Below are 11,387 nucleotides of genomic sequence, written 5' to 3' on the forward strand. Positions count from 1 at the left end.
CCCCCCTTTTTTCTTCTATGGGCTGTATAGTTTAGCCCCTGCTTATAGGTCTTCGATCCATGTTGAGTTAATTTTTTACTATGGTGTGAGTGAAGGGGGCCCTACCTCATTCTTCTGCATGTGGATGTCTAGTTTCTTCACCACCATTTGTTGAAAAGACTGACCTTACCCTCTGAATGGTCTTGGCACCTTGGCAAACATCATTTGATCATATACGTGATGATTTATTTCTAGGCTCTCTATTCCACTGGTCTATATGTTTGTCTTATGGCAGTGTCATATTATTTTAATTACTATAGCTTTATAATGAGTTTTAAAAATCAGGAAGTATGAGTCTTCCAACTTTGTTCTTCTTCAAGATTCTTTTGGCTACTTGGACTCCCTTGAGATTCCATAAGGATTTTAGGATAGCTATTTCTGTTACGGCAAAAAACATTGGCGTGGTTTTGACAGAGATCGCATTGAATCTGCAGGTCACTTTGGCTAGTTCTGCCGTCCTAACAGTATTAAATCTTCCAGCCTATGAACATGGGTGTCTTTCCACGGGTTAGGTCTTCTTTTCTTTCTTTCAGCAATGTTTTACAGTTTTCAATATGCAAGTCTTTCACCTCTTTGTTTAAATTTATTCCTAGATATTTTATTCCTTTGGAAGCTCTTGTAAATCTTTTCATTTACTTTTTTTAGTTTACTTTTCAGATTGTTCATCATTAGTATATAGCAATACACTGAATTTTGCGCATTGTTTTTGTATCCTGCAACTTTGCAGAAGGCTTTAATTAGTTCCCACAATTGTGTGTGTGTGTGTGTGTGTGTGTGTGTGTGTGATCTTTAGGGTTTCTACATATAAGATCATGTCATTTGTGAACAGAGACAGTTTTGCTTCTTCCTTTCTGAATTGGATACCTTTAATTTCTTTTTCTTGCCTAATTTCTCTGGCAAGAACTTCTAGGACAATGTTGAATACAAGTGGAAAAAGTGGGCATCCTTGTCTTACTCCTGATCTTAGAGGAAAACCTTTTAGTCTTTCACCACTGAGTATGAATTAGCTGTGGGTTTTTCCATACACGGCCTTTCTTGTGTTGAGGCAGTTTCTTTCCATTCTTAGTTTAAAGGGCTTTATCATGAAATGATGTTAAATTTTGTCAAAATGTTTTTTCTGTATTAACTGAAATGATGAGAATACATTTCTTCAGGTTGAACTTGTGGGGGATTTGACTATGATTTCACAATCATACATATGCCATCAACAAGTAAATTGCAGCAATATTATTCCAAAGTAGAACTGTACATCAAAGGTTTGAAAAGGAAACAAAGACAGAAGAATACCATTTTTCCTGGCCCCAACACAATCCATAATTCTTGAGCTTCTCCTTGGGCAGACTGAGCAAGGTTTTTATTGTAAATCTCTTGTGCTCCCTGGGATTGCAGCCAAGTTAGACGCTGCAGACCTTCTGGTCATGTTCTGAATGGATCCAGTTCTGAGAAAACTCAGGTTGCCAGGAGCAATACTTTTTCTGATTTCAACATCTTCTCTAAATGGTGTGCTCAGAACATTCATGGGAAGAAGCATCAGAACCAGTTTTATTTATTATTATTATTTTTTATTCAAAAGGAAGTGGGTGGGCTTCACTGTTTATGAGCTGCAGTTCAGCTGCTAAAAATAAGGGCAGGGCCCTTTTTTAAAAAAAAATTTAATGTATTTATTTTGAGAGAGAAGAGAGGGCAGGGCAAAGAGAGAACCCTTCGCAGGCTCCACACTGTCAGTGCAGAGCCAGATCTGAGGCTCGGACTCAAGAACTGTGAGATCACGACCTGAGCTGAAATCAAGAGCTGGACTCTTGATTAACTCACTGAGCCACTCGGGCATCCCGGGTCCTTTTTATAATGGGCTTTCACACAGCAGTCCTGGACCCTGAATTTCTTTAGGTCAGTAGTAGGTTTTCAAGCATCCTAGATGTATCACAGCAGTTATTAGAATACTCCGAAAAGCTCAGCTTCACTCTCCGACTTGGAAAACTTAAAATAGAACAAAACTTTTATGGTCCTTTGGAAAAGTCAAGAGGAGAACTTGGTTGTGGATTAAACACGAGAAGTGAGGCTCAGCCTCCCTGGCCCTTGAGGACCCCACACCCTTTGCTGTGGGCTAAGATATCTGATTCCGTGCGTCACAATGTAACGAGTCTCCGTACATGTTCAACAACCGCTTCTAGAGAGGTCATTCCGATTTCCACGAATGTGAGAAGAGGTTCAGCTTATCTGTCTGACTGAATTCTCCCTGCTCTGAATATTAATCTTTATATTTTTCTGCTTGTTAGTAAGCAAAATCCTGTGTCTTGTCACGTACCCGGTGCCTCATTTGATGACCAAGAGGCGGTTTCTCCAGGGTTTCCGTGGGCAATAGTGCCTCTTCTGTACATGATCCCTTCAAGGTTTGTAAACTTTTTTATTGGACTTAGTATTTTACTTATGTCTGTGAGTTCTCTGCAAACATGATATAAGAAACAGCTTTTGTTTGGCTCTTAATTTTACTTCTGATCCTTTAGAAACACAGATTTCCTAGATGATTCTGCCATCAATCTATCAATTTCATTTTCGTGATGGCTCTCGGCTTGAGCCTGAGAAATTGGGCCCCTCCCCTCTCTCTGTGTTTAACCCTAACTCTTAGACAAAAGCATCTGCGGGTGTTTTCCTAAGTGGCCTGCAGAGTGCCCGGCGGCTGCACCACAGCCCTGAGACCTGCCCCTCTGTCTCCCTGCGACCCCGTGCGGACTGCGTGTTCCAAGGTCGCTCCGGCTCTGGGCGATCAGGACTGGTAGCTGGTTTGTTAGAGCAGGTCATCACGATAAAAGAATGGTCATACACACTCAGAATGTTTTATTTTTGCTTTAAATATATAAGTGCACATTCCTGCACCACCACCCTGGTGGGCAAGGGACTCCCCTGGAGGTCTGTTCCTCCTGGTGCTCTGCCTCAGCCCCAGGGGGGCTCTTGGTGCTACTTTATCCCATGTCCTCTACACTGTTTCCTGATTAGATCTGCGTGGGCCAGTCTCTTCCTGGGACTCTAACAGGCACACAGACCCAGCTTTTCTCTGCTGACTTGGGGGCTCTGTTGTCTCCCCTGGGCTGGCCACAGTCATGCTGCTGCGTCACAATACCTCTCGAGTGGAGGGAGAACATAAAGACATTAGGGAAAGCATATCGATGGGGAACTCTTCTGGATTTCCCCCGAATATCCCAGTCTCTCAGCTGTCTTGCTCATACCTAATGTGATGGCACCTTTTTCTAAGTGACTTAGGGAGTCTTGGCCAAACATTCAACTTTGTTTTCACAGAATAAACTATACCCCTCTTTACTTTTGCACTCATGTTTAATCAGTTTAAGTTTCAATTAAATTGGATTTAATTAGCTCTTCTTTTCCTACCTGAAGGTGAAAATTTAGATGAATGATATCAGACTTCCTCCACAAAACTACATATTATTTAAACTATATTATACATTAAACATTGCTTTAGTTGTATGTAAATATTTCTGTGTGTTGTGTTTTCGTTATGATTCAGTTCCAGTAATTTTTCCTTGTGACTGCTCTAACTCATGGCTTTTTAAGAAATGTGTTATTTGATTTCCAAATAATTGGGGAGTTTTTAGTTATTTGTTGTTGTTATTTAATTCTGATGATAGCATTGTGGTTAGAAAAAAGTACTTTATTTCTGTCTTTTCAAATTTATGAAATTGTATTTTTTAAATACCTACAGTGTGTTGTCTATCTTGAAAAGAATCTCCTGTGCCCTGGAAAGAATGTGTACTCTTCACTTGTTGGGTGTAATGTTCTACAGACGTCAAGTCAGTTTGTTAGGTGTTGTTCAGATCTCGTATATCCTCACTGATCTTTTTTTCTGATTGTTCTACCAACTGTTGACAGAGGAATGGGTTGTTGCCATTTAGTGTTGTCTCAATGTACTTGGAAGCTCTCTTACTGGGTGCCCTGTTGGTAAACAGAACCTTCTGTCACTATGAATTGTCCTGTCCCCATGCGCCTCTTGTGACACTCACTGTGGGGACCTGACTTGTCTGACAGTAAGATCGCCACTTAACCTTCTCATACTCAGTGGCATATCTTTTTCCATTCTTTTTCTTTCCCCCTTTGTTCTGTCTTTACAGACAGGGCATTCCTTATAACCAGCATTTATTTGGTCTTGCCTTTTTCTCAGCCTGAGTCTGGCAATATTTGTCTTTTAGTTAGAACTTTTAGTTCACTTAAGTACATTTAAAATAATTATAACTATGGCTGGATTAAATCTATCACCTTCACATGGAATCTCTATTTGCCTATCTGTTCCTTTGTTCTTCCTCTCATCCTCTCTTCCGTGTTTTGGATTCGATTTATCTCCTCTACTGACATTTAGTTATTCCTCTTTGCATCGTTTTCAGTAGCTGCTCTCAAGATTATAACACGCATCTTTAACTCACCATAGTCTACTATTCAAGTAACATTTTGTTACTTTAAAACAATGTAAGAGCCTGGAGTTTGTAATTCAATCTGCTCCCTCTCACATGTTGTGCTTTTGTCATATATTTTTAAAAATTTTAGCAGTGAGGAGGGCACTTGTTGGGATGAGCATTGGGTGTTGTATGGAAGACAATTTGACAATAAATTACATTAAATTTAAAAATGATTTAAATTCCAGGCAGTTAACATGCAGTGTAATATTAGTTTCCAGTGTACAATTTCATACACTCCCCAGTGCTCACCACATGGGCACTCCTTACTTCCTATCGCCTATTTAACTCCTCCCCTGCTCACCTCTCTTCCGGTAGCTGTCAGTGTGCTCTCTATAGTTAAGAATCTGTTTCTTGTTTGGTATCTGTTTTTTCCTTTGCTTGTTTGTTTAAATTCTACATATGAATGAGATCATATGGTATTTATCTTTCTCTGACTTATTTTGCTTAGCATTATCTCTCTAGCTCCTTCCATGTTGTTGCAAATAGTAAGATTTCATTTTTATGGCTAAGTAATATTCCAGTGTGTGTGTGTGTGTGTGTGTGTGTGTGTGTGTGTGTGTCCCACATCTTCTTTATCCATCTGTATATCAGTGGAAACTTAGGTTGCTTCCATAGCTTGGCTATTGGTAACAATGCTGCAGTACACACAGGGTGCACATATCCCCTTGAATTCATGTTTTCATACCCCTTGGGTAAACACACAGCAGTGTGATTACTGGATCATAGGTTGGCTCCATTTCTAACTTTCTGAGAAACCTGCATACTGTTCTTCACAGGGGCTGTACTAGTTTGCATTCCCAACAGTGCATGAGGGTTCCCCCTTCTCCAAATCCTTGTCAACACTGGTTGTTTCTTGTGTTGTTGAATTCAGCCAATATGGCAGGTGTGAGGTGGTTTTTCACTATAGTTTTGATTTGCATTTCCCTGATGATCAGCGATGTTGAGCATCTTTTCATGTGCTTGTATAGCCATCTGAATGTCTTCTTTGGAGAAATGTCTGTTCATTAATTCTGCCCATTTTTAGTCAGATTATATTTTTTGGTGTTGATTTGTATAAATTCTTTATATATTTTAGATATTAAACTCTCATTGGATATATAATTTGTAAATATCTTTTCCCATTAGGTTGTCTTTTACTTTTGTTGATTGTTTCCTATACTGTGCAGAAGGTTTTTATTTTGGTGTAGTCCCAATAGCTTATTTTTCTTTTGTTTGCCTTGCCTCAGGAGACATATCTAAAAAAATATTGCTATGGCCAGTGTCAGAGAAATTACTGCCTATGCTCTCTTGCAGGACTTTTATGGTTTCAGGTCTAACATACAGGGTTAGGGCCAGATGGTTAACTCCCAAATTCATTCTATGAGGCCAGAGATACCCTGATTCCACAACCACACAGAGACACATTAGCAAAAAAAGAGAACTACAGGCCAATTTCTCTCATGAGCACAGATGGAAAAATCCTCAACAAAGTACAAGCAAACAGAACCCAACAATACATTAAAAAACTCACTCATGATGATGTAGTGGGATTTATTCCTGGGTTGCAAGAGTGGTTCAATATTCACAAATCAATCAACAAGATACACCATGTCAGTAAGAGAAAGGGTAAGAACTATAAGATCATTTCAATAAACGCAGAGAGAATATTTGACATAGTACAACACTGATAAAAACCCTCAACAAAGTAGGCATAGAGGGAACATCCCTCAACAACATAAAGGCCACAGATGAAAAACCTACAGCCAAAATCAATAGTAAAAACCTGACAGCTATCCCCCTACGGTCAGGAACAAGACATGGATGTGCACTCTCACCACCTGTATCTGACACAGTACTGGAAGCCCTTGCCACAGCAATCAGACAACAAAAAGAAATGAAAGGCATCCAAATCCACAAGGAAGAAGTAAAACTTCCGCTACTTGCAGATGACATGACACTATATACAGAAAATCCTAAAGACTCCATCAAAAACCACTAGAACTGAGAAATCAATTCAGTAAGGTCACAGGATACAAAACCAATGTACAGAATTCCATGTATGCACTAATAATGAAGCAGCAGACAGAGAAATTAAGAAAATAATCTCATTACAACTGCACCAGAAATTATAAAATACCTAGAAATAAACTTAACCAAAGAGGTGAAAGATCTATACACTGAAAACTATAAAACACTGATGACAGAAATTGAAGATGGGGGTGCCTGGGTGGCTCAGTCAGTTATAAGTGTCCAACTTCGGCTCACGTCATGAACTCATGGTTCATAAATTCAAGCCCCTCACTAGGCTGTATGCTGACAGGTTAGAGCCTGGAACCTGCTTCGGATTCTGTGTCTCCCTCTCTCTCTGCCCCTCTCCTGCTCATGCTCTCTCTCTCTAAAAAATAAATAAACATTAAAAAAATAAATTGTAGATGATACAAAGAAATGGAAAGACATCCTATGCTCATGGATTGTAAGAAGAAATCCTGTTATTCCATAGGGCAAGATATTGGGGGGGGAGAAATATTGTTAAAATGTCTATGCTACCCAAAGCAATCTACAAATTTAACGTACTCTCTATCAAAATACCAACAACATTTTTCACAGAATTAGAAAAATCTTAAAGTTTGTATGGAACAAAAAAAACACCTAGAAGAGCCAAAGTAACCTTGAGAAAAACAAAAACTGGAGGTAACATAATTCCAGGCTTCAAATTATATTAAAAAGCTGTAATCAAAATAGCATGGTATTAGCATAAAAAGACACACAGATTAATAGAACAGAATGGAAAACCCAGAAATAAACCCACAATTAATGGTCAATTAATCTTTGACAAAGCGGAACAAAATATCCAATGAGAAAAAGACAGTCTCTTCAACAAATGGTATTGAAAAAAACTGGACAACAACATGCAAAAGAAAGAAACTGGACCACTTCTTTCACCATACAAAACAATAAACTCAAAATGAATTAAGGACCTAAATGTGAGACTAGCCCTGAGGTTCCTTTAAGTTCAATCTCTCCTCCTCTGAGCACAGACGGTCCTTCCCTGTTAGGTTGCTCTTCCACCCAGCCCTCCTGGAGTCTCAGAAACTGGTCCTGGGTTTGAAAGTGTCTTCTGTTCTTGCTCACTTTGGAAGTCATCATCTCTCCATAACTTAGTTCTTTTAGATCTAAAAACAGCCGTTGGATGGTTTTAAAGGAAAGTATAATTGTTTTGGTTTATGTAGGGCTTTCTTGTTGCTCTGGCAGGAATTAAAGTCTCCACACACTTCTACACCATTACTAGAAATAGGGCCCACCTGTTAACTGGCCCTAAATGTTTTGCCAATTTCTGTTGTTCTCTGACCCTTCCTCTATGTAGTGCATGTACACTTTTCCAAATGTAAAGGTGTTGTTGTTATTGATTTGTAGTTTTATTGCACTGCAGTCTTTAGATATCAATTCTTTGGTACTTATTACTACCTTATGAATAATAGTCAATTCTGGTCCATTTCAGTAAATGGACATGTACACTTAAGAAGAGTGTGTGCTCTCTAATAGTCTCAAGTTGTGTACATTCTTAAAGTAAATGTATATCCTCTAATTGTAAAATGTGACCAGAATTTTATCAAATTTTGGTTAATTCTGTAAAATGTCCAGAATTTTGGTTAATTCTGGAAAATGTGTGCTTGAGAAGGATGTGTATTTTAAGATTATTGGCTCCAGGACGCTATGCATGTCCATTCGTGAAAGAGAGAAATCAGGTGTTGAGACATGTATCCTAAGTCATATGGAGTCTGCTTATCTATTTGCTTTGGAGAGAGGTGAGATCTCACTGTGGTTATGTTTACCCTTCTAATTCCTTCAGTTTGTGCGCCAAACACTTCAGGCTATGTTATCAGGTGTTTCCAGATTGTTACATATTCCTGGTTGTTACTGGTATTATTACACAATGATCTGCCTTAACCTTGATAATGCATTTTGCCTCTTACTATATTTAATTTTTTTTATGACTATTGCGACACTAGTTATCTTTGGTTGGAATTTTGCTGGGCTACCATTTAATAACTTTGTTTTCATCCTGTTGTTATATATGTTGTGCTATTTAGTCCTATGCCTTTGTTGTGTTTGTTCCCTCTTTTTCTGGCTTCCCTTTGGTCTCATCTTCTTTATCGTAATTCCCTGCTCCAGCTTCCCCCCATCATGCAAACATTCTATGTCTGTATCTTTCTGATTACCTTTAACTTCTCAGACATTTTTTGACCCAAACTGTAATGAAAGAAAGTCACAAATAAGCTGATGAATCACTTTGAACATTTCTTGTATCTACAGAAGGAAGAATGGTGGCCATTGTTATCTTAGTAATAAAACACACAATTTGTACGACCAGTAAGGTTCTTGAGGCCACATACTTCGACTGTAGCAGGTAAATAAAACCTGCGCTGATCTACAGTAACTACGATATGTTTATATGCATAGGTATTGAATAAGTTCATTTTCTCCTATGTCATACAGATGATCAAATTTTTGTTTTCTTTAGTCAAAAGTAAAAAGCAATCTAAATATACAAATAGTAAAGTTACCCATAAATTTCATTTTGTGTTGACTAAACTGTATACTTACAAATATGGATTGATACTAAAGAGTAGCAATATTCACATGGCTTTTTCAGAAAATACGCAATTTTGTAAATGGAAAGGCAGATGACTTATGATTAAAATGAAAGGAAAAAGAAATGTAACAGAAGCAAGAAGGCAAAACCTTAGGTCACAGTACCTTCTCAAAACAGACCTTTGAAAAGGGACAGGTGTTTTTGCTCCCTGTGCTGCTGTATATCTCTGTTTCTTATCAATAAATACCCATTACATGTGCAAAAGATACATAATCACAAAGGAAAATATCCTTTGCGTCAACCACTTCATACAAAGAATCAAATCTGGGACATCATTGGTCATTTCTCTACTGTAGTCATTCCAGCTAAAAGACATTAAAAGAATTTAATAAATTTAAGTACTATAGTGGTAGGTTTTTTAAAGCCCTACTTCAATATAAATGGAATAATAAAAGGTACTGATTAATAAAGATCTTATTTTTTAAGATCTTTGTACTTTTTAATATCAAATGTGCTTTTTAAGATTAAGCCATGAATCACTACAGCAGGTCACTGCAATATACCCACAACTTGTCTGCCATTAGTTTTAAGATTGCCTCAAAAATAACCTACAGTAAAAATATCCCAAGACATTTCTCCCCTAAATTGATTATGGATTTAAATCAATCTTAATCAAAACTCCTAGTACGATTTGTATAAAGTAGCTGATTCTAAATTGTTCATACATATGCAAAGACACTAGAATAACTAACCAATCTTGAAAAAGAAGAACAAAGTTAAAGGCCTGACCCCAGCTGATTTCAGGATTCACTGTAAAGGTGCAGTAATCAAAACCATGTTACTAGAGGAAAGAGAGACTTACAGATCAGGGGGAACAAACCAGAGTCTAGGAACAGATTCATACTTGTGCTGACAACTCACTTTCAACAAAGTTACTTGGGTGAGTCAATGGAGAAAAGATGGTCATCGCAGCAAATGGTGCTGGAAAGGTTGGGTAGATGAGACATGAAAAGACAAACAAATCTGATGCTTACCTCACACTATATACATAAATTTAATTCAAAATGGATCTTAGGCATAAAAGTAAAGTCCTTAGGACACAAAGAACAAAACCAAAAAACAACAACAACAACAAAAACCAAAAAACCAGAAGCCTCATCAAAATTAAACACTTTGACTCTTCATAAAACAATACTAAGGAAATTAACAGGTAAGCCACAGATTGGGAAAAAATATTTGTAAACCATATATATGATAAAGAACTTGTATATAACATACATAAAAACTCTTAAAACTCAGAAATCTGGCAGCAAGTACCTTCTTAAATTTTATTCCCTGTGTGCTGTACTCGCAGGCCCCGTGGGCCCCTACAGACAAAAATGTGCTCTTGCAACCTTATATATTTGGAGTTATCTGATTGACTATTTTAAGAAATAAATTGAGTTATTTTAATGAAAATAAAGACGACGATAATCCAATTTTAGGACTGGATAAAAGATCGGAATTGACACATCACAAAGAGGGTCTATGAAAGGCAAGCAAGTCCAGGAAAAGATGTTTAATATCTGTAGTTTTTAGGGAGATTCAAACTAATACCACAGCAAGACACCACTGCACGTGTGAGAGGACGGTTAGAATTAAAACGGCTGACAACAGCAGGTGTGGGTGAGGACGCCGAGCAACTGGAGCCCTCCCATGCCGCTGACGGGACCGCACGACGGTGCGACCACTTGGCAAGGAGCTTGGAAGTGGCCCAGCAATCCCACTTGCAGCTATTTACCCAAGAAAACAGAAGCCCATACAGACCCTTGTATGTAGATGTTGGTATTATTTTATACATAATATTCTAAAACTGGAAGCAACCTAAATGTCTATTAGTCTATGAATGAGTAAACAAATTGCAGTATTTTCCACACAATGGAATACCACTCAGAAAAAAAAGCACCTAAGAATTTATTAAGCTGGGTTTGAAGACTGGTGAAAGCTCACTGGGGGAACCAGAACGGATACCTGTGGCCAGAGTGGGCTACCCGGGAAGCCTGTTCTGGAACACAAAGCGCCAGTTCACTCATCACCTGGGACTATGGAAAAACGAAGCCAGACGCCAGAGGAAAGGAGCTGAGCCAGCAGCCTTACTGACCTAAAACCTGAAGTGGACTGCGGAGATCTCTCGATTTATGCTCTTAAAGTCTATGAAAAATGGCTGAGGTCAATCTCACAGCTTCCTTTCAGAAAGAAAACAACAAATGCTCACTTGAATTATTTCTGCTTTACTTGCTAGTTTAACTTCATGTTCACCTTTACCTTCATCA

The 11,387-nt window shown here is 38.3% G+C and overlaps 1 protein-coding gene across 1 annotated transcript in view; it reads right to left on the reverse strand.

Moving 5' to 3' along the window:
* The window catches only part of PLEKHG4B (pleckstrin homology and RhoGEF domain containing G4B), a 78,038-nt gene that overhangs the window by 43,005 nt on the left and 23,646 nt on the right, over positions 1–11,387 (reverse strand). The window lies entirely within an intron of this gene.

This window comes from Suricata suricatta, chromosome 6, assembly GCF_006229205.1.
Source record: "Suricata suricatta isolate VVHF042 chromosome 6, meerkat_22Aug2017_6uvM2_HiC, whole genome shotgun sequence".
NCBI lineage: Eukaryota > Metazoa > Chordata > Mammalia > Carnivora > Herpestidae > Suricata > Suricata suricatta.